Source organism: Phodopus roborovskii, unplaced genomic scaffold, assembly GCF_943737965.1.
Source record: "Phodopus roborovskii unplaced genomic scaffold, PHOROB, whole genome shotgun sequence".
Taxonomy (NCBI): Eukaryota; Metazoa; Chordata; class Mammalia; order Rodentia; family Cricetidae; genus Phodopus; species Phodopus roborovskii.
Window position 1 is genome coordinate 6,099,657 of NW_026126558.1, and position 24,168 is coordinate 6,123,824.

At 40.3% G+C, this 24,168-nt stretch overlaps 1 protein-coding gene across 2 annotated transcripts in view; it reads left to right on the top strand.

The window, feature by feature from the left end:
- The first annotated feature begins 7,685 nt into the window (after positions 1–7,685).
- Positions 7,686–24,168, top strand: part of Ankrd11 (ankyrin repeat domain containing 11) — an 88,231-nt gene continuing 71,748 nt past the window's right edge. The window contains exon 1 of one of the 2 annotated variants that reach the window (XM_051201341.1): positions 7,686–7,738. The gene's annotated coding sequence lies outside the window, so the exon portion shown is untranslated. The remainder of the gene's footprint in view (positions 7,739–24,168) is intronic. The other variant, XM_051201342.1, reaches the window with a different exon arrangement.

The following is a 24,168-nucleotide window of genomic DNA, read 5'->3' on the forward strand; positions in this document are numbered from 1 at the left end:
ATGAGAAAGTGTTTTAATGGAGCTCTGTATGATTGTTTCTTGTTTAACAAAAGAGGCTGGTGCTTGGGCTGGAGAGATGGCTCAGAGGTTAAGAGCAGTGATTGCTTTTCCAAAGATCATGAGTTCAATTTCCCAGCAGTCACATGTAATGTGCCTTTTTCTGGCTGGCTGGCATGCATGCATACAGAACACTGTATACTCAATCAATCAATCAATCAATCAATCAATCAATCAATCAATCAAAAAGAGGCTGGTGCCTAGTACCTGCTGCTTATTTCACCTGAATTGTTCATTTTATACAAATGTCATGAAAGTGAGTTGTGAGAAGTTGAGGGTAAATAAACAATTGTTCTGTAGGAGCTTCACAATAATGCAGTGAAACAACTCCTGCTATCTTAATATTCCCACCGCATTACTCATAAAGAGGTGAGATTGGCAGTGAACTCCAAAGAAAACACATGCATGGATAATGTATAAAGGAGACATGTATTTTATCTGACAGTTCTGGAAGTTCAAGATCATGGCATCAGCCTCTGGCTTTTGATGAAGGGCTGATGCTGATGAAGGGCTGGGCATGGCAGAAGGAGGAAGTGCAAAGGTTCATGTGGAAGGGAGAGAAAGATTTAAAAGGGAACCTGACCCTGGAGAAAGATGGATTTGTTAGATACCTTTCTGAGGACTTCACCTTTGTGGCTCATAGACATCTTACCAGGTTCCTTTGCCAGCATTGCCACATGAATAACCTGGGCTTCAAATGAGGGTTGGTTGGAAAGAAGCTCTGGTAAGTATCTGCTCCTATGGAATTCTGTGGACCTAGCAAGCCCTTATTTATTCATTCATTCATTCATTCATTCATTCATTCATTCATTCATGTGGAGAGTTTTATTTTGGAAGGGGGAGAGAAAGGGAGCACAGAGCTGTCTCATGGAGAGAGACAGTGAGAGAGCTCTAGTTATTGGTAATTTCTTTCTCATTTAGGTCTTCAAAAAGTTATTATTATTTTTTTATATATATTTAGTATCAGAATTTCAAGAAAGATGGTGAGACTTCCTATTATTCCTTCTTTGAATCTGGAGAGTCACTAAAAGCAGTTTGTTGCCATGAATTTCCTGATTAAAACTTGGGTATAGTTTCAGACCCTGTGGGGTCTAGGTTGTCCTGCAGCTTTAATACCTTTCCAAGGCTCTTCCCTTTGTGGTGTTTGGGATGTTCTCATAGGCTGTTCTGAGTCACTTTCTTAAGCTTGAGGTGTTTTTTTGTTTTTTTTTTTTCTTCAGGTATTTCCCAGGCTCTAACGAGCAGTTTCCCTTTCTGGATTTCACTTTCAAAATTGTGGCTTAGCAAGTGTGGGAAAGTTGTAGTGGGAGGACCAGAATTTGTGTGCACTTAGTGCAGGCTGATGGAGGGGAGGACTATTGGTTTAGGTCACACCCTGTGGTCCTTTGATTTTACATTTTTCTCCTCCTTAGGGGTACAAAGAATTGTGTTGAAGCACTAGCACACCCCTTCACCCCTAAAAGAAACATTGAATCGAAAAGTAGGTGAGGAGTTTCCTTCTTTTGGTTTCTTTACTGCTTTTTCCCTCCCTCTCTGTGTTTCTGTTTCTCTGAGACAAGGTTTCTCTATGTAACAGTCCTAGCTATTGTGGAACTAGCTCTGTAGACCAGGCTGTCCTAAAACTCACAGGGATCCTCCTGTCTGTGCCTCCCGAGTGCTGGGATTAAAGGTGTGAACCACCACCGTCCTGTGCCTTTACTGCTCTCTTTAATTCTACATCATAGGAATAGTAACACAGGAAAATAGTAACATAGCACCCCATCCTAAAAAGAACAGCAAATAACTATGCATTCTCCTTCCATCAGGTTAGGGAAGGGGAGAGACTAGACTAAGATCTGTCTTGCTTCTTTGGAAGGAGGCCAGTGTTAGGCCCAGACATGACATAGTACAGGAAGGGAAGGAAACTCAATTGCCTGTGGAATTCTGTCCGAGAACTTCAGAAATACAGGGATTCTCTACATTCTCAAGGATTCATTTCAGCAACTATTTAAAGCCCCAAGAGCAGCATGCATGTGTAAATTTTTAGTGTCCAGAGAAAAGTGATTCTCTGGATCTAGCAGATTTGAGTCCTGGCCCTTCTATCATTGAACGTGTGATACTGTGTATGTTTTTCATAAATTCATGGTTCAGTTTTTTTCATCTGTAAAGGAAAGATAATCGTGATAATATATTTTGTAGGGTTATTAAGATTAAATGACTCAATAGTAGACAAAGATATGTATGGCTATATGCACACATACATTTTGACTTTAAGCTTCTACTTGTGATAATGATTCAGCACTCTTTTGTACTCTTTGTTCATCTCTTCCAATGGTTTTGTTTTGTAAAACTAGTACACCACAGTCAGGATTATGGCATTGATAGAACTTATAGCCTTGTTCAGCTTGCCTATTTTTCTGTCTGAGGAAGAGAAGATTTACTTTTTATTATAGTCTGGGGTCCTATATAGCATGGGTCTCTTTATGTAACTCAGGGTAACATTCAGCTTGCCATATTGCTGAATGAGCCTTGTGATTATAGGCATGCATCCTCATACAATGCTTTTTTTTTCTTGCACAGGTCTGTGTGCCATTCTTTGTTGGCATTTTTGGTTATCATCTTGTTCATATTTTCAGACTCATGAGTGGACCTATCTTTCTATTGCTCTAATAGGATTTTGGTGAGGTTGTATACAGAAGGAGGACAAAGTGTTCTTACCTGCCTAGGCATAGACAGGCAGTCTCCCTGTCATTAATTGTCAGGCATTGCACACTGAACTTTATTTTTTATAGCCCATTGGTTTCTACTGTTTTCCCAAGATCTATGGCTTTCTAAGCTGGAATCCACAACTACTAAAAGTGGATAGTAAAAAGATAATTAATAGGAAAAATGTAGTTGCTAGTAAAAGGTGTAGTTTGGTTTATTTCTAACTGGAAAAGAAAAGTTTGTGGATAGTTGTGGGTCCCCATTCCTGCCCCTATTCTCAGTTTCCCTTGCAGGGTTCTCATGTAGCTCAGGCTGGCTTCAAACTTCCTCCCTCCCCTCCTTTCTTTTATCCTTTCTCCTTCCCTGAACTTGCCCTTTTCTCTTCCCTTTCCCTCTCTTTTCCTCCATCTCTCCCCCCCACCCCACCCCTTTCCCTTTCCTCCCTTTTCTATTTCCCTTCCCTTTCTTTAGACATGTTTTTCTCTGTAGCAGTTCTGGCTGTCCCAGAACTCAACTTTGTATACCAGACTGGATTTAAACTCATAGAGATCCACCTATCTCTGCCTCCTGAGTGCTGGGATTAAAGGAATGCACCACCCCTGCGTGGCCTCACAAAGTTTCTGAGATTCTCCTTGAACTCAGAATTCTTCTGCCTCCATTCCTTACTGTTGACCTTTTTCCTATCCTAGAATATTTCATCAGTGTTTATTTCAAATATTTGAGAGGCTTTGGATTTAACTTGTTTTCTAGAAATAATGGGACCTGTTAATGAAATCCCTTCATTAGAATGGAAGTCTTTAGGCTCTGTAAGACCTGCATTCTGCTCCCCAATTAAGACCAAACACTATCCCAGTTCCCAGTTTGGACCTGGTTTCCTCAGATGGCTGATAGTAGCATTGGTGTTCATTGCTTTGGTTGTTAGAACTTGGTAGGGGTTCTAGAAATATCCTGGAGGTGAGGCCATAGATGTGACTCAAAATGCTTTAGTCTCCAGGTACTGGCCAAATACCAGTGGTTCCAAATTTAAGAAACATGAGTTTAATTTAGAATTCTAGCAGTAGATGATCTTGTTTACTGAGTCCCTGATATAGACATTTAACTTATACTTTGTTATTGCTCTATCACTACTTTTATAAGACAGCTGGAAAATTTCAACAAGGTACTGAATGGAAGCTCCTTTACTCACATGTGAGTAGTTCTTTATTAAACTTGAAAAACATTTTAATGTATACAGGTATTTTACATCTATTTATGTATGTGTATCATATGCCCCATGCCTTCAGTCTCTGAGAGTGTCATGTCCTGTGGAACTGGAGTTAAGATAGTTTGAAACTGCATCTTCTGAAGGAGCAGCAAGTCCTCTTTCTCCAGCTTATTCACACTTGTTTTTGATAGCCTTAAGTTTTAATTAAGTATCTTTGAAAGGCTGTATAGAGAATTTTAAGGACAGACCAAGAAAGCTCATTTCTTCTTTGCCACATTCTGGGACTCTATTTTATGTCAAGGAGTACAAGTTGGAGATTCTGCTTAAGGACAGTATGCTTGCTCTCAGCCTCTCCCGCCTTTGGACTTTGATGCACTACTGATTCTGCATTTCTCATGTGTTTGGAATTAAGAGTTCCCTTTGAATGGGATCAGTAAATGAGTTTTTCCTGTTTATGCTGTTTTATGTGATTTTTTTTATTACTTCATTTTTCATGATGCTTCAGTATAATCTTAATTTTAAAACATTAAACAGGAATGAATTACATAACTATTTTCCTGTGCTTCCATGTGTAATACTTAATGTTTCTTAAGTTTGAAACTACCTTTAAAAATGATTGTATTGGTAGTATTCACAACACACAGCTACAGTGCTTACCTACTTTACTTGGTTTCTTATGTACAGAAAGCATGAGTGCTGTGTCATTTGTTTTTTAAAGTGACTTTGCAAGGTTGGATACAATAGTATTCATTGTCTTCTGTATAAAAACATTTGTGTAGTGAGATATCCACACCGCCCTCACCTGTTGCACTGGCCCATTGGGGTGTGGGGACATGACCTGGAGGGGGGCAGTACTAGGTCTGGGGCATGAACCCACAACCTAGGCTCTACTCTAATTGTGGTGGCTCATGCTGGTAGGATTTGTTGAAGGAGGCAGAGGCAGGAGGATCACGAGATTGAGGTCTGTTCTCTTATTGGTTAATGAGTAAAGCACTCTTGGCCTGTAAGAAAGCAAGATAGGTGGGACTAGGATAGGTGGAGGATTCTGGGAAATGTAGTAGAGTTGTGATACGATCTTGGGAAGAGAGGACGCAAGTCTGGCATTCTTGGTAAGACAAGACTGTTGAAATACATATATTAGTGATTATGGGTTAATAGTTAAGACAGAGCTAGCCAATAAAAAATGCTAGTATTTTGCCAACAGTTTAATAATTAATAGAGTGTCTCTTGTGTGTTATTTTGGGATTGACCCGACTCTGTGACCAGGCTGGTAGGAAACTGCTTGTAATACATTTGCTGAATGAAATTCTCTTTGTACCTTTAATTAAGGTCCTAGTTGTTAATTACAGAAATAAACTATTTTAATTTAACTACAAAATGGAATTAAAGGGTGGAGGGAATCAATAGGCTGTTGGCTTTAGGCTGTTCCCCCTCCTTTCCCCTCTGGTTATCAGGAGGGAGAACAAGGTACCAGGTGCTGTCCACTGAGGTACTTTCAAGCTGCTGAGACTGCTGTGATGGGTGTGTACATACTTAGCTCTTTGCTTTGCCAGTACCATGAGGATTCTGGGCTTTCTTCCCACATACCACAGGAACCCTTGTTTTGAATCTTGTAATATTTTGCTTCTTTTTGAGCTCCTACTATACACAGAGTAAATTCAACACAATAAATTTCAGCTATAGGTAGCTCATTTTTTCAACAGATTTATTTATTTTTCAATTAATTAAAAACATAAATTCTCAAAGATTGGAAGCTAGGACATCCAAGGTCAAGGTGCTGGCAGATTCATTGTTTGGGGTTTATAGTCTTTGTTATTAACTCATTGAATTGAAAATAGAAGAAAAAGTGCACACATGCAAACCTTTTCTTGTTATGGTAGCCTAAACAGTATTGTATAAAATTGCTTATGTGGTAGTCAAAGAAATATTTTAAGTGTTTGAGGAAGGCTGCTCCTCCTGATTTTATATAAGGGGCAGGATCATTTCAGAGTTTTGGTGTCTCTATTATAAGATCCTGGAATCAATTTCCCACAGATTCCTAAGGATGGCTATTTTCAATACATTCTTTTGAGTCCTGTTCTTTTGCTCATTGTTAAGATTTTTGAGATTCAGTAATGTTGATGTATGTTTTTAGTTCGATAGTTATTAAATTGGAGTTGGTGATAGATAAATGGCTCAGGAGTTGAGAGTGCTTGCTGCTCTTGCAGAGGACCCAAGTCTAGTTCTTATTTCTCATATGATGATTGGATTACAGTCATTTGTAACTCCAAGAGATTGGATGCCCCTCTGGTCTTCAGAGGTACCAAGCACGCACATGGTACATACACAAATAATGAAGGCAAAATACTCATATACATAAAATATTAATGAATAATTTTTAAAAAAAATTTAGAGAGAACCTGTTTTGTGGAATGAGCTGCTGGGTATGGGCTTACTTGTAACTTGTTCTGGAACAATTTGCCATGTATTCAACTTTGTTGAGCCACTTGGCATACCACCATGTGCTTACCTTGTAGAGGACACATCTACATCTAATATTCCAAAACACCCCAGCCACAATTTTGATCCCATATAAGATATTCAGGCACTCAAATTCCCCTCCCTCCCATCAGTTGTGTAGGGAAGAACATCAAATTAACTTTGGTAGGTTGCTGTACTTGTCCCCCTTCCTGCCTTCCTTCTCTTTTGGCATATGGGTGTTTTACCTACATGTATGTCTGAGTACCATGTGCATGTCTGATGCCTAAAGAGGCCTGAAGAGGGTGTTAGAGTCCATGAAACTAGAGTTATAGACTGTGAACTACCATGTGGGTGTGAGCGATCAAACTTAGCTCCTAGAAGAGTAACCAGTATTCTTAACACCCGATCCATTCATTATTCCAGCTCCCACAGCCACCATTTTTGAAGTTTTTATTTCCAAAGAAGGACCTCCTGTAAGTCTTTAGCTTATCATCTAGTCAAGGGTGACCTTGAACTCTTGATTCTTTTGGCTCCATATCCCATGCACTGGAGCTATAACACCTGGTCTTTGAATTGCATTCTGTGACTTTGAAAATGGCACCCTCTCTAGATAATGAGTATGAAACTAGATTAAGGACGTGAAGCATGAGTACAGCCAATGGGTTGTCCTATTCTGGATGATAGCTAATCAGTGACTAGGAAGATTTTTGTACTGGACCTCAAGCATAGTCCTAGAGAGGTGCAGGGTGGAGAGGGGTTGCAGGTGGGCAAGCTGCCGTGGATTGAGGAAGGATGCACAGGAAGTTTTAACAAGAATTTCATAGAGGACACAAAAATGTAAGCCTTCGATAAAGGTTTGATAATTATGTTGTTTGGATTTCTGTTAAGCTCTATCTTAGCTTATTGATAGCAGTTTGTGATAATCTTTATGTGAAGATGAAGTAAGCTGAGTTCTGAGTTTTTACCTAGGGGAGGGAAGCCAAACCAACCCAGGCCATCAAATAATAATGGTGGGTCTTTTCTTCACTCTGTCCTGTGGGACCTTGTTTTTTAGTGTTGAGAGTAATCACTGCTGTAAAGCAAACCATCAGTTGTGAGACCTTTCTAACTCCAGACCAGCTAAATCTGTACCTTAGTAACATCTTGTTATATTATGGTTGGTCCAGGTAGAAAGACACTAGAACTGTAAACGGAGCTAGAAGAGGAGATTAGTGTTGACTAATTTGTTCTTCCTGTTTCTCCTTTCAGAACGTACTGCCCTGCTGGAGTTTATAACCAGCCCTGAGCAACATTGATTTTTTTCCTCCTCCCCCCCACCCAGCCATGGAATCTGTGAGTATTGCTTCTACATTTGCTTTTGGGCCTGATAGAATTTGTTTCTTGTGAGAGTGATTTTGTTCAAAAAGTACTAAGTTGATGGTCTTGTCTACAAAATAAACTTGATTCTTCTACCATCTCCACATAGTTTGTAGACCCAGCAGTTGCTGTGTTTCTTTAGTACTATGTGCAAGTTGTATCAACTTTTATTATGTAGAATAGTTCTGAAAATGATCAGGACAGGTCTGGGGCTTGTGACCTGGCATCTTGTGCTGCTGGTTTGGCAAGTGTTATGGGGAGAGTTGTAATTTTCATGGTTTTCCTGGCTTGAGGCCAGGGCTGTGTGATTAGTTGGGAGGAATGGGATCTTTGGCTGATATGTTCCAAACCTCTTGAGAATGACTGGTGTGTATCTGAGAATAGGGACATCTGTCTCTATAATGGCCCAATTGGCTTTGGGTCCCACCATGGGAAAAAAGTTTCTCCTGAGATACTCATTATGGTTGGCATATTAATATGTTTCTCTTTAATGGAAGAATCGGTAAGTGGCAAGAAAAATTCTTGGCATATATTAGGTTTTCATTTCTTGCCCAGCTATTGTTTTCAAGCAAGTAGCCTCAAATACTTTATCTTTTATGTTATTTTAACAGAATCCCCCCCCCCCCCCCCCCCCCCCACACACACACACCTCTTTTGAGAATTTTCTTATTCTCTTATCTTGGTCATCATTAAGTTTGGCCCCTTTGAAATGGATCTGACTTGTTTTTATTTTCCTTGGATTTCTTCAAGGAAAGGAAATCAAGGGGGCTGGAGAGGTAGTTCATGGTTAAAAGCATTTGCCTTTCTTCTAGAGGATCTGGGTTTAGTTTTCAGAATCCACACGATGATAATACAACCATGTATAACTCCAGCTCCAGGGGACCCAGGATCTGTGAATACCAGGTATACATGCAATGCCCTTGTATATATCTAGACTGTACATACAAATTTAAAAAGCGAAAGAGTTGAGTGTGGTGGTGCTAGAGAAGCAGCGAGGTGAATCTGAGTTAGAGACTAGCCTGATTTACATAGTGAGTTTTAGGACAGCCCGAGTGAGACCATGTCTTGAAAAACCAGAGGGAAGGGAGGGAGAGATTAAAAAGAAAGGAAACTGACTGCAGGTCTTCAGCTATTACAGAGTGTTAGCAATTGGTAGAAGCTAGCCTGGCAGTGGGATTGTTTTTTCCCCCAGGGTAGAAATTTTTAGGCTTGAAGATAGATCCATTTTGTAAACTGCAGTGGGCCACTGTTCAAAATGAAGAAGAAAAGAACAGTAGTAACCAAGAAGCAAAATGCTATTTATCTTTTTAGTGAAATTTGATTGTTAATATTTCATTATTCTAGGGACGTATTTCTCTAATTAGGATAAAATCATATTAAGATCTTTAGTCAACAAGCTGTAGGCTTGGCCTACTTGGTCTGGGCTCTGGGAAGATAAAGTTAATTTGAAGAAAAAAATTATTTTTGTGTATGAATGTTTTACTTATGTGTTTGTTCATGCACCATTTGCTTGCTTGACTGTCAAGGAGGTCACAAGTGGATATAAGAGCCCCTGGAACTAGAGTTACACATAATTGTAAGCTGCCATATGGGTACTGGGAATTGAACCCAGGTCTTCTGCAAGAAAAAGCACCCTTAACTGCCGCTAACCCATTTCTCCAACTCTGAAGGTTTTATAGTACATCAACTGTTGTCTTGGTCAGCAGTTGTGTCTGTTGTGTCCCCCGCCCCCATGGCCCTATCGCCCTAGTTCTCACACTTGTTTTGTAGATCAGGCTGGTATGAACTCACAGATTTGACCTGCCTTTGCTTCCTGAGTGCTGGGATTAAAGGTGTGTACAGCCACCACTTGGCTGCTGTGTTTTGCTTTGTTTTTTGTTTTGAAGAGTCTTGATAATGTAGCTCAAATTGGCTTCCAGTTCATGATTGTACTATTTAGATGGCTCCTTTTCTGTGATTACAGGCATGTGCCACCACATCCAGCAATATTTTGGTTTCTGAAAATGGTATGGCATGGAACGATAATAAAGACAGTGCTGCTTAAATGAAAGAAACCTTGGATTTCTTTTGTATGTGTACACATCATTTATTTTACTTTGTGTATAGGTGTATGTCTGTGTATCGTGAATGTCTGTTGCCTGCAGAGACTGGAAGAGTGTGTTGAATCCTTTGGAACTGGAGTTACATACAGTTGTCAGCTGCCATGTAGATGCTAGGAATGTAAACAGTACTCTTAGTTGCTGAGGAATTCTTATGTTTTTGTTTTTTTTGAAACAGGAGGATCAGAAATTGGAGGCCAACCTAGGGTTTGTCTAGATAAATAAAATTTAAATCAAAATAAACAAATATAAGACTAGGAGCACAGCTCAATGATACAGGATGAATGCTTCACATGTATGAATTCTTTAGTTAACCACATTCAGCCTGCAGACTGGTGTCTCATGTTGCCCAGGATATCTCTGAACTTCAAGGCTGAAGAGATCCTCCTAGTTTTGATTTCTGGGTGCTAGGCTAGAACTATGGATACACATCATCGTGCTCAGCAAAATTAGTCATTGTTTATTTGCTACAGTGTTAATATTATAAGTCATATAAAAGAGTGTATGGGACATGCTTTCTGTCTTAGTATCCTTGAAAGTACAGACTATGAGCAAGCCACATATATTTGCTAATGCACAGTCCTCCATCCTCAAGGACAGCAAAAATAGGTACTTTGCCTGGCATAATGTTTTAAGTACATTGGAGGGACCTTCTAGAGCAGCAGGGCTGGAGGTAGGGAACCCTACACCTTACGCCTAGAATGTCTAGGAGTGTTGGTGTAGCAGGACTTCTGGTACATTGAAGGTAGCAAAGCACACTTCATTTCGTTAAATAATACGCATAGCAGGGCTGTAAAGTTGGCTCAGCAATTAAGAGTGTTGGATTGACTACTCTTCTAGAAGACCTGAACTCAATTCTCAGCACACACATGATGTCTCAATTATCTGTAACTTCAGTTCCAGGGCATCCGATAACATGTCTGGCTTCCAGCTAAATGTACTGCACAAAAGTGGTACAAAGACATTCATACAGACAAAATACCCATACACATAAAATAATTATTAGAAACCTAATTATACCAATATTTATTGAAGTTGTTTTTTATTTTCTCATAGTGTTTCTTTAGGCTGTGCTGGCCTTGAATTTATGGCAATCACCTGTCTCAGCCTCCTTAGTGTTAGAATTACAGGCATGCTGTCACCGTGCTTGGCTTCTTTACCTAGTAATTTATCAGTTTGACTGTTTGCTAAATAAAGGAGTTAATTTTCTAGCTGTTTATGTGGCTACTATCTTACCCTGGAGTTAGAATGGGAACTGTAGAAAGATCACTGGGAAAGGCTGGTTAGTGTTCTTGGGCTTCCTGAATGTCATTTCCTACCATTTATAGAGCCTTGATGTGCTCTTGATGAGCTTCTTAGTGTTTTCTTGTCACCTCCCTTTTTTTGAGCCGGGGGATGACATAGAGTTTCTGTGTATCCCTGGCTGTCCTGAAACTCCACATGTAGATCAGGCTGGCCTTGAACTCAGAGATCCGCCTGTCTCTTGTCTCCTGAGAGCTGACATTAAGGTGTGTTCCATCCATGCCTGGCATTCCTGTTGCTTCTTAACCTTTGTCTTAAGTCTTAGAACTCTTAAGTCTTAGGCTCTGTATTACTTATTTTTCAGTTGCTGTGATAAAACACCATAACCAAAAGCAGTTTATGGAAGAGAGAGTTTACTTTGGCTTCCAGTTTCAGAGGGATAAGAATCTGTCACTGTTATGTGGAATTGTGGCAGACAGGAAGCTGAGAGATTACATCTTAAACTTTAGTGGAACTAGAACTAGAATAAAGTTATGAGCTCTCAAAGCTTGTCTCCTGTGATACAGTTCCTCCAATAAGCAACTCTCCAAATAGTCACTAATTGCAGACCAAGTATTCAAAGACTTGATCTTTTAGGAGCGCCCCCCCCCAAAAAAAAAAACAAAAACAAAAACAAAACAAAACAAAATAAGGGTTTCTCTGTGTAACACCTCTGGCTGTCCTGGAACTCACTCTGTTGACCAGGTTGGCCTTGAACTCACAGAGATCTTCCTGCCTCTGCTTCCTGAGTGCTGGGATTACAGGTATGCTCCACTACCATTTAGCTATTGTGGGCATTTTTCATTCAACCTATTAGAACCTCTCCTAGTCTGCATTACTTTTAAGTATCTTACCTTTTCCTCTGCTGTGCTCTTCCTTTTACCTTCAGGAGGGCAGATACCTGTGTTGTAGATAAAGCCTGTTCCTGGATGCTATCTCTGTCCTGTGCTATGGTTAGATGTCAGCTCAAAGGTCACCTGGGCTTCTTTTCTCTAAAGGAGCATTTGTTTTACCCTTTTATCCAGTCAGATGCTGGCCACAGAGTTCTAGTGTATTCTGGCATACTCTGGCCACTTGTGCTGTCCTTTTTTGCAGTCTGCTTCCTGTCCCTTAAATCATAAGCACTATTTTGTCTTCCTCTTGCTTGTGTGTACTAAATGAAGGTGGTTTCATGTAGATAAGAAGGTTGCCTTCTCACAGTTCATGGTGGTGCTTCCACACTTTTTTTCTGGGGGGGGGGGTAGTGACTTCTTCAACCTCTGGATATAGGATCCAGAGTGGGCATCGAGGGTATATATCTCTCTTTTTGTAGCAGGTGTTCAGAAAGAGCAAGTAGTTTTCAAGCCTGTGCCCTTCCTGCAAGTATGCCAGGGGGAAATGCCTGTGCCGTGATTGAGTTGCTGGCACAAGGTGTGTCTGTTCTGGAAATGGTTACACATGTGTGTAACTCAGAATTAAAGGTCATGAAGGACTTTTGCCAGGGGAATAAAACCACTGTTGTCTTTTCACAATTAAGAAACAAGACAGGCCACACCCAGACTTAAGACTGTGATGTGTTCTGGCTGTAATATTGCTAGAAATCAGTTGGGATTCTCTGTAATACGTCTGTTGCATCAAGAAGCTCTTAGAAGAAACCCTATTATAGAGTTAGGTGCAAGGAGAATCTTCCCTGAGTAGATCTTCAGGACCTTGCATCCCAGTGGCATGTGTTTTGCTAAGACTGCAGCATAGTATGGGGGCAAGATGAGATGGTTAACTTGTACATTGGTGTTTAATAAGTTTATGGTGATTACTTTGTTTTCTTTTTGTTGCTAAAGAGGGCATTTGTTGTAAGCCAATGAAAATTCTTTTTAGAGTACATCTTCTGGGGGACGAATTCAATCAAGCTCATTGAGAAGTAACTAGTAAACAGTGAATGAAGTGTTTGTGTTTTATCCTCTTGCTTATCATGTGACACTGGTTGCTTCTGAGCTCAAGACTGTGATTTTAGGCCATGTATTTCACCTTATTGCTAGGGCAGGGTACAGAAAGGAGAACCTATCAATCACTTCCTTTTGGAAATGATGTGTGTATATAGAGATTGAACTTAAGTGCCTCACTAATGCTATGTAAGCACTCTACCCCTAAGCTGCATACCCAGACCCTCTTGAGTTTTAAATAAAAACAGTTTAAGTTGGTTTGTGGTTCTCCTGTTAAAGATGGGTTCTCATATATCCCTCAGTCTAGGAGTGAGCAGTGTAATTGTGATAATTCATATTTGTAGTACTTTGAAAACCGGAGTGAAACTTGGGTGTGTGATATTTAATCTTCAGTAAATATAGGTAAGCTGATGTGTATGTAGTTGAACTACCAGCTCACAAATGATGATGACATGGAGACTTATTAATTATCTGTGTATCTTGGCTTACCAGTGATGCTCCTGCCTCTTTCTTCTTTGGCAGCTATATGCGCTCTCTCTCCCCCTCTCTCCCTCTCCCCCTCTCTCCCTCCCCTCACTTAGAGTTCCTCTTTCTGGCATTCTCTTAGTTTGGTAGCCCTGCCTATCCTTCTTGCCTGGCTACATCCTGCTTGTCCATTGGCTGAAACAGCTTTATTCATCAACCACTAAGATAACCATATATTCTCAGCACACAGAAGGACATTCCACATCAGGGCAGTGTCTGAATAACATGCAGAACCATCAGTAATGCAGGCCTTAATTTTACCTTCCTCAGTCAACCAATCATAGGGCACATTCCAGGAAGCTATAGGTTCATGCTTGGCAGCAAACAGCATTGTAAAAGGAGATAAGCCTAAGTTTTTGGGCAAGTTCTTCATGTAACTTGCTTGGGCCTGATGATGTATGTCCTACCAGCTCATGTTGCATGTTAACTTGAATGGTCCATTGTCAAACATTCAGTTTGTAGTACAGCCCAATAGCAGCCCAAAACTGTCTCTAAAAGCGAGAATAGTCTGCAGAAGATGGCAGAAGAGCTTTGCTCCTACATCCGAAAGGTCCCCCTTTTGATTCACCTGTACATCTGCCAAAGATTCCAAACAGCATCCCTGCTTGCCACTGACACCTTCAGTGCCTTCAGGTCTACTGGATCATATGGTCCCAAGTGGTAGAAGAGCTTGGTCAGCAGACTAAACCTGTTGAAGAGCCTTCTCCTGTTCTGGCCCCCCAGAAAGCTAGCATCTTTCTAAGTCACTTGTTATATGTGCCAGAATAACATACCCAAGTGAGGAATGTGCTGTCTCCAGAATCTAAATAGGCCCACTAACAACCATTATGCTTCTCTCTTGGTGGTAAGAGGGGCCAGATATTCCTTAAAAGGAATATTTCTGTATGCCTTATACCATTGGACATCTAAGAATTTCACTGAGGTAGAAAGCCCTTGTACTTTGGTTGGCTTTATTTTCCATCCTCTGATGTACATATGTGTAACCAATAAGTCCAAAGTGATTGCTACCTCTTGTTCACTTGGTCCAGTCAGAATAATGCTATCACTAACTAGTAGACCAATATGGTTACTTTGAAGATACAGATGATCATGATCTTTTCAAACTAAGTTATCCCACAGGGTTGGAGAGTTAATATCCTTGATATTTAAAACCGTAAAAGTATACTGCTACACTTCCCAACTGAATACAGATTACTTCTAGTAGTCTTTATGGACAGCTGCATATCATGTACCAGGATATGTGTTAATCTGCTTAAGTTAAGACACCACACCACATCTGGTACAGCAGCTGCAATTGGAGTCATTATTTGATTGAGTTTTTGATAGCAATCCATCTGTCTTCTGCACTGGCCAGATGTGTGTGTGTGTGTGTGTGTGTGTGTGTGAGAGAGAGAGAGAGAGAGAGAGAGAGAGAGAGAGAGAGGGTGGGAACCACCACTTCCTACATCTTTCAAGCCCTTGATGGTAGCACTAATTTCTGCAGTTCCTCCAGGGATGTGACCGTATTTTTGATTGACTATTTTCCTCAACATAGGCAACTCAAAAGGCTTCTATTCAGATTTTCCAACCATACAGCACACATTCCCCAGTCAGGGAATCAGTGTGATAATTCTGCCAACATGTAAGTATATCTACCCCAATCATACATTCTAGAAGTGGAAAAATAAAAACAGGTTTTTCTGGGATCCACTGGATCTATTGTGAGTCAGATTTTAGCCATTACTTCATTAATCACTAACCTTCAAAAGCCGCCTTTTTTATTTAACTGAAGAGCCACAATGTTTCTTGGGTTCTCTCAGAATCAGCATCAATTCAGAATCTGTTTCCTGTAGATCTCTAAACGTCTTTTTTGGTTTTGTTTTGTTTTTTCATCCCTTCCATCCAGTGTGAAAGGCCATAGGTTTTTGTTTTTTGTTGGTTTATTTGTTTGTTTGAGATAGGGTTTCTCTATGTAACAGCCCCAGCTGTTCTGGAACTAGCTTTGTAGACCAGGCTGGCTTCTAACTCATAGAGATCCACCTGCCTCTTCCTCCCGTGTGCTGGAATTAAAGATATGTGCCACCATTGCCCGGCACGGGTGCCTGTTCTAGTTAGGGTTTCTATTGCTGTGAAGAGACACCATGACCATAGCAACTCTTAAAAGGAAAACATTTCATTGGGGGTGGCTTACAGTTTCACGGGTTTAGTCCATTATCTTCATGGCAAGAAATATGGCAACATGTAGGCAGACATGGTACTAGAAAAGTAGCCGAGAGTTCTATGTCGTGATTCATAGGCAACAAGAAGTGAACTCTCCCGCACTGGGTATAGCTTGAGCATATGTGAGACCTCAAAGCCCATCCACACAGTGACACTTCCTCCCAACAAGGCCCCATCTCCTAATAGTGCCACTCCCTATTGGTCAAGTGTTAAACCCATACCTATTCAAACCATATTCTCTCTGAAGAAGGACCAGAGAAAGGTTCACAGTAAAATCCATAGGAGTTTTATCAAGGTCCTTCCTCGGGGGAACATTGCCATCCTTTCATAGGAGGGATTCTGAGTCTGCAAACCCTATGGGATTGTTGAATCTTTCATAGGGTTGCCTAAGACCTTTGGAAAACATAGATATTTACATTATGGTTCATAACAGCAAAATTACAATTATGAGGTAGCAATGAAAATCATTTTGTGTTTGGGGGTCACCACAACATGAAGTACTATATTAAAAGGGTTGCAGCACTAGGAAGATTGAGAACCACTGCTTTGTAGTATCAAAAAAGGCCAGTTTTATTGCTATAAATGTCATCCATGTTCTGACAGTTTGACCCTTTCCCCCTGACCCCTGGACCATTGTGGACCAATTTTACTTTGCAGTTTGTCTTGAATTAGATAGAATCCTATGTTATGCAGCCATGTCTCCCTACCCCCCACCCCCCTATTTTTTTGTTTTAGAGACAGGGTCTCTTTATACAGCCCTGCCTGACCTGACCTGTAACTCACTATGTAGACCAGGTTTGCCTATAGCTCTTAGAGACTGGTTAGCCTCTGCCTCCAGAGTCCTGGAATTAAAGGCATATCTGCCATGCCTGACCTTGTTACCTTTTTTAATGGGCTAATAGGCATTTAAGAATTGCCAATTGGCCTTGGAGCTCATTTCCTTTTAACCATGATATTCCACTATGTAGATATCCTATCAACCTACTACAGATCTCTTTGTTCACACAACATTTGGCTTCTTGACCTTTTAAAAACACTTCATTTATTGATGAAAGGGGTCAAGGTATAGATGGTTTATCTGGATTTTGGAGCCCTGGTCCTGAAAGAGTGTCAAGTTACGTGCTGCAGGGCCCTGAATCTGGATGCACACTAGCTGTGTGATATACGTGAGTGCTTTGTACAGCATTCTCAGGCTGGTCTTGCTTGTGTCACCTTTTTATGCTTTTGCAGAGGAACCAGATTGGATTCCCAGCACCCACTCAATGACTCAGAACTGTCTATAACTCCAGTTCTAGGGGATCCAACACATGCAGGCAAAATGCTCATGACATAAAGTAAAATAAATGAATCTTGAAAAAAATAGCGCAGGAAACTCTTTTGGCCATGTATTGTGTAATAATAATGTACAATGTTATTTAAGGTTATTGTATATATAAGAGTTTTATTGTTAAGTATGAGTGCCATATATGAACTTGGTCTTTTCAGGCTTAATGTGTCTAAGAGTTGGCTTTTAATATATTGAGTTGTGTTAGGACTTGTGAGAGTGGTGTCAGACTTGAAGGAAACCAGGGATTTATTTTCCAGTGTGGGATTGTAGTCTTTTTGTTTTTGTTTTGTTTTTGAGACAGGGTTTCTCTGTGTAGCCCTGGCTGTCCTGTAACTTGCTCTGTAGACTAGGCTGACCTCGAACTCACAGAGATCTGCTTGCACCCTGCTTTCTGAGTTCTGGGGTTAAGGGTTTAAGATAAAGCTGTGTCATTAAAGAACAGAGAACAGGTCAGATAGACCCTGTTATGTGCATTCAACACTCGGCCCTCCCCCCCCCAAAAAAAAAGGACCCTTTGATTTACTTGGATTTAATGGTAGTGTAGCTATAAAGTAGCCTTCCTCTATCTAGTCTTCCTTTGCATGAAGATTACTGTTTGGTGAAATCTATTACAAAGGTGCCACGTAGTATTCCTGTGCATTGTTAATGTGGTTGGGAGCTAATCCATCAAGAGCTGTGGTTCAGGAACCATCTTCCTTTTTCTATTTTCCCAGGACAGATTCTTTCTTTGTTTCAAATTCAGAATTTTCCAGCTCAACTCAGAGTGCTGGGATCACAGCCATAACTATAGGAATACACTTTTACGGTTTTTGTTTGTTTCTGTAACTCTCAGGATTAATTAGACTCTGCTATAAGAGCTTTCTTTGTGAAGTTTTTTGGGCTATACCCTTTGAAGTTCACTTACTCCTATCATAGTGGTAATTTTTGTTTGTTTGTTTTTTGAGACAGTTTTTCTCTGTGTAGCCCTGGCTGCCCTGGAACTCAATCCATAGACCAGGCTGTCCTTGACCTCAGAGATTCACCTGCCTCTGAGAGCGCAGTCCCCCACCCCCATAAGTGTGTGCCGCCACGGCCTGGCTGGTGATTCTTTACATGGATGTAGCTTAACAGGAAGACCACCAGTGTGGCATACCAGAGGGCTTGGGTTTAATTCATAACACTGCCTGAAAATGGGTTGAGGCATATAGATCCATAATGTAATCCTGGCCATTCTAGAGGTGGAAAATGGAGGTTCAAAACTTGAATTTTAATCCTTGGCCTCAGTCATTGTGAGGTACACCAGGGCTACATTAGATCCTGTCTCACAATTGCAAAAGAAGGGAAAAAGTTAGATTAAAAAAAAGTTACTCTCAGCTGGGTGTTGGTGGCACACACTTAAGTCCCAGCACTCGGGAGGCAGAGGCAGAGGCAGGTGGATCTCTGAGTTCCAGGCAATTTTGGTCTACAGATGGAGGTTCCATGACAGGCTTCAAAGCAATGCAGAGAAACCCTGTGGGGGTGGTTGGATGGTGAGAGTTATTCTCTTGCTGGGTAGTTGTGGTACAAGCCTTTAATTAGATCTCTGTGAGTTTTAAACTAGCCTGGTCTACAAGAGTAGTTCCAGGAAAGCTTCCAAAGGCACAGAGAAACCCTGTCTCAAAAAAAAAAAAAAAAAAAACCAAGAAAAGAAAAAAAGGTTATTCTCCTTTTTTGATCTATTTCCTCCCCATTTATAAGTATCCATGGTGTACAAACAACTGTTAGTATCTTCAGTGAAGGATAAGAGGGCAGATAGCGAGAATATATCAACTTCAACGAGTCAGTCAAGATTCTCATGGAGGAAGTGTGGGATAAGGAACAGGTCTGGGCTTGTGGAAGGCTCCAGCAATGAGTACACCTGGGTGGGTTTTTGTATTGTTTATTATGGATAAAGTTTGAAGAAAAAGCCATAGATTAGAAAAGGAATTTTGGGTTAAGGAGACCGGTAGAGGACTGGCTGAAGGTAATTGACTGGATGGATTGCTTTAGATACAGATTAGGCCACCTGGATGTCAGTTACAGAGCATTTTCTTACCTACATTATGTAATAGGTCAAACTCTGTCATTTCCCCTTCCCTAGTGTGAGGTTTTGTGAGTGTATAGGATGTACAGTTTCTGGGTTTGTGGCTGCCATATGGTAGGGTTTCTATGAGTTTGCTCTCTGCTGGATCAACTGTTACATTTGTTTTGGTAGCAGCTAAGTCCTCCAGTTTCAGGTAGGGCAGGTATGCTTTTGATGCATACTTCTGCCCATGGTTCCTGTCCACAGTAAGTGCTTCTGAACTTCTTCCTGGAGCGTCATGGAGGATGATGACAATCATACTTCCACTTTTTTGTTTTAGACAGTGTTTTTCTTTTGTTGTCCTGGAACGAGTGAGTAGATTAGGCTGGCCTTGAATTCACAGAGATCCATTGGTCATATACTTCTTAATCAATGTAGAAAATACATGAAAAACATATCTAAAAGTTGTATTGTTCAAGTAATATTTCTCAGTGCATTATTTATTCTTCAGACACCAACAATTTCTATCTTTACTGATTTTCTTTTCTTGTGTTCTTTATTTAGTAAGTTACCTTAAAAACTCTTCTGGACCCAGGTTCCATTCCCAGCAGTCAACATGGCAGCTCACAATTATCTGTAACTACAGTTCCAGGGGACCTGACACCCTTACATAGGCAAAACAACAGTGCACAATAAACAAACAAACAAACAAATAAATAATAAAAAGATTCCCCTCTGACAGTCTTCCCCTTTGAATAAGCATGTCTATATACACATACATACACATATATGTTTGTGTGTCTCCCTTTTACCGAGGTAATTGGTATATCTATGTCTTTCATTTAAAGTAAACACAGTGCTTTGGGTTGTATTCACTGTGTCATGCAAGCTTTTGCATTTGGAAGATGCTTTATGGATATTTCTCCTCAGGACTTCACACATTCTGACCTGTCTCTAATCGTGATTCCTCTCTGCTTGGCTTCATCCTCTAGCTTCTCTTAAGTTGTGTGGCAGTTGCTTGTGGGGCCCCCCCCCCCAAAAAAAAAGCTATGTACTACAATGTGCCTTTTCATGTTCTTGCTTGCTTAGTTTATAGTTTTAAGATTTTTATTAAAACTACCTGGCTTTTTATTTCTATTCTTTTTTCCTGCCTTCAATCTCCACGTGCGTTGCAATGCTGGAGCTATCCCTCAGCTCGCTAGTGCCTCCTGTTTGCTTCTGTAGCCACCTCCTCAGTGTACAGTTTAGAGGGGTGATGTGCTATTGTTTTGAGCAATTGATCCTTCCTGAGTATTCATCTCTGACTGACTCACAACTAGTGTTTTGTTCATCTCACAAAGTGTCATTTTCATCTTTGAGGTTCATTTTAGTCTATGTTTTCTTCATGTCCTTTATGTTTTGAATATGGAAGTAGAATTATACTCAAGACCACATCTACTCATTTTGACATTTGTGTCAGCTCTGGACTGTTCTCACTGGGTTTCTTCCCCCCCCCCCCTTAATTTACATGCCTGGTAATTTGTAGAAATACACTTTGTTTCTGAAAAATCAGATTTAGAGAAAATTGCACAAATAGCAGAATTCTTACATAATTCTCACCTATCTTTCCATAATTGCTACCATCTTACATGCTACCTTGGCCTGAACTAAGAAGCCATCATTGACACATTAGTGTTAACCATAACTTTTTAGAATATCTCAGGCTTTACCTAATGTCCACTTTCTGCCATAGGACCATAACTGGTATGCCTCATCAGTTTATTTCTCCCTTTGCAACACCCCCTTCCCTCTTTACTATAGACCTGCTAATCTTCAAGGTTCAATTTTTGTATCTTAGTTGGGTGTGGAGGTGGGTGTATTGTTCTGATTTCAGTTCTATTTTGATACCTAGGTGACTGTTTGACTCACATCTTGATTTTATTGGCTCAGAATAACCTCATAGCAAGTGACTGCTTGCATAGAAGAGGAGAAAATATGTTCCTTGCAAGTCTAGTTTCTTTTCAAGGGTTGTTGGGACCTGTGTTCCCCATAAACAGAAACAGCCTTGAGCTCTATAGTCTTGTTGTGGATGACACCTTAGGCCTCTCAGACAAGCTGGGTTTTGTTGACCCCAGAATGAGGTTTTTGGGATTATGCTGGAATGGTTGACTTTCCAGTGTGTACTTTCTCTTAGGATAGGAGTTTGAAGTCTAGGGCAAGACTTAAAAGAATAGTCTCATTTCTGAGGGAAAGTGAGGGTGAAAATGGCGGTGGTCTTAGAGGATATTTTTAGATTTCTGTATCTTGCTATTCTCTTGTGAGTTGACTTCAGGGGTGCTGAGTAGACAAAGTATGAAGAGTCTCTGAGGACTCTAGTGAATGTAGTGTTTCGAGGAGACAGATGTTTGTTTTGATCTCAGTAGAAATTGCTTGAGGAAAGGAACGTGGAGGCTGTTTTCTGGGACCCACACCTGTTGTTCACCTGGTCCTATTAGAATTTGGCTTAAGTTCTTTTATTTTTTATTTTATGTGCATTGACATTTTGCTGTGGGTATCATGTCCCTTGGAACTGAATTATAGACAGTTGTGAGCTGCCATGTGGGTCCTGGTAATTGAACCAGGGTCCTCTGGAAAAGCAGTCAGTGCTGTTAACCACGGAGCTATTTCTCCATCCTCATGACTCAGGTTCTTGGCTTTGTACATAGTGCTTCATACCTCTTGTGCCTGAACTCTATACTGTAGTCTTAGGCCTCCCTGACCTTCCTGAATGTGTTCTGTTCTTTCTGATCTGTTGAGTTAGCCTTCTTTCTCTGCAGATAATAATATTGAACAGATCATGACATACAGAGCTAGCCCCTCTGAGTGGTGGTGATGGCATGGTGGTAGGATTCATCTTCTACTAGAGTTTGTGAGGAATGTGCAAGTTATTTCTCAATGTGTTCCCTTTGCAAGTAGGAAGAAATAGATTGGCCTCAAACTCAGAGATGCCTGCTTCCCTGTCTCTCAAGTGATGGGGAAAAGGTTTGTTCTGTTGTGCCTGGCCTTGACTTAGCCTTTTTTTTTTTTTTTAAATTGTTGAGTTATGTTGGACTTGTTATACAGTGCTAGTTATGAAGTCAGGCTAGGCAAGTATTCAAGTACCCAGCTACCACACCCGCTTTTGGGGTTGTTTTATTACCTTTAAGTCCCGAGCACCAGAAGCTGTTAAAAATCTCCTGGGAAGCAGATGTGCTTGTTCTGTTCTGTGGCTTCAGTTGTCTCTATGTTTTTAGACTCAGGAATGCATTGTTAGGTGTGTGTGTAGGTCTCATCATCTTTGAGTCTACATACTTCCTGCAAACCCTGGCCCTAGTGATAGTCATGTAGCATATGTCAGCTTATTGAGACTCATTCTTATGTTGCTTTTCCTTCTGGGAAAGCAAGCATTTGTCAGACTCCACAATTCCTCGATGTCCTGAAAATTACATGTCTCCTCTTGGGTTTTGTCTTTCATCAAAGAGTTGTTTGATTTTATTGCAAAGACGTAGACTCTTCACAGGCCATGCACCTCCCTCTCTGTTGTGCTATGATGCCCACAGCTCCTCATGGGGACATGTTGACATTCTGTTACTGCTGTAGGTGTGCTTCTTGGAGTCATGTTCTGGAATAGCTCATTTCCAGAACAATTGAAGCCTCGTGAGTACTAAGGATCAAAGGAATTAAAAATGGCATTGTTTTGCAAGAGTCTATGTGCAAGAAATAATAGCTTTCCACAGTGAATTTCTTATTAGAGGCGGGCACTTTACATATACTCATTTGGGTTTGAATAGATATCTTACTAGTTTGAAGACACAGAAAACAGTTTCATGTAAATGGTAAATTTCAGTAGAATGTTGTTTCTAAGAGTTCATTATTTAATTTTTTATATTAACCATATTTCTTGGGAAATTACTGAGTATATTTTTGTAAGAAATTAGAACATTAAAGATGTAGCTTGCATTTCCCATATCCATCCAGACTCTAATCACCTCTAGTATAACCCCTGTACATGAATTAGATGTGTGTTTCTAGATGGATTAATGTGAGCTGCTATTGAGTTTCCTCTAGTTTTGTGTCTAGCTTTAGTGTCATTTCGATAGAGTCCAGGTTTATTAACAACACATGCATTTTCTGTGATATCTTGAGTAAAAGTAGTAAAATATGATAGGCAAACAGTTATGTAAATCTTTATTTACTAAACCAGAGGTGGGTTTGGAGTGATGGCTCACTGGCTAAGAGCACTTGTTTCTAGCACCCAACATGGCATGGTTCATAACCAACTGTGAGTTCAACTTTAGGAGATCCAATGATGCCTTCCTACCTCTGGCATCAGACCCCATGTAGTGCATACACAACATGCAGGCAAAGCATAAACTGTTATTTTATGTACATATAAAGTTTAGTAAATTGTTTAAAAAATGATATAAATTGCTGACCTCTTTGATCCTTTCTCATCTGTGAAGAGAACTTGCAAAGATCAGTAAGCAGATAATTTAGTGGATTTCTATTAAAGCAATCCGGTATTAATATAGTTTTTGCTTGTTTTAAGTAATTGTCATGAATATGTTAATTTGGAATTTTTTCTTTGGCAGCACCTCTTTTTCTTGCCATTCATTTACACTTAAATGTTACCGCCAGTTCTTACTTGGAAGGATATGGGTAAAAGTCTTCTAACAACCTGACTGTAGAACTCAGAGAATGTTGACAGTGAAGGAGGGCATGTTAGCCAGAGTAGGTAGAGACAGGAAGTAGGTGCTTTTGAGGGGTGGTGGCAGAAAGACTGAGAAAGTAACAGTGTTGATAGGCGATCTGGTAAGGAAATAAGGCCATTTATCTTGAGTCCTAGTGAAGACAAGCAGGAAAAGGCCCCATCTTGAACTTTTTGCCACAGGATGAGGAGATGGAGTCTTAGATAAAAGATGGATACTTTCACAGATAATTTAAAGAGGGAAATGAAGCTGACTTATCCTGCCTCACAACTCTACTCTGATACTGTGTAGCATGTATTATTTGTCTAGACTCACAGACTAATTTTTTGT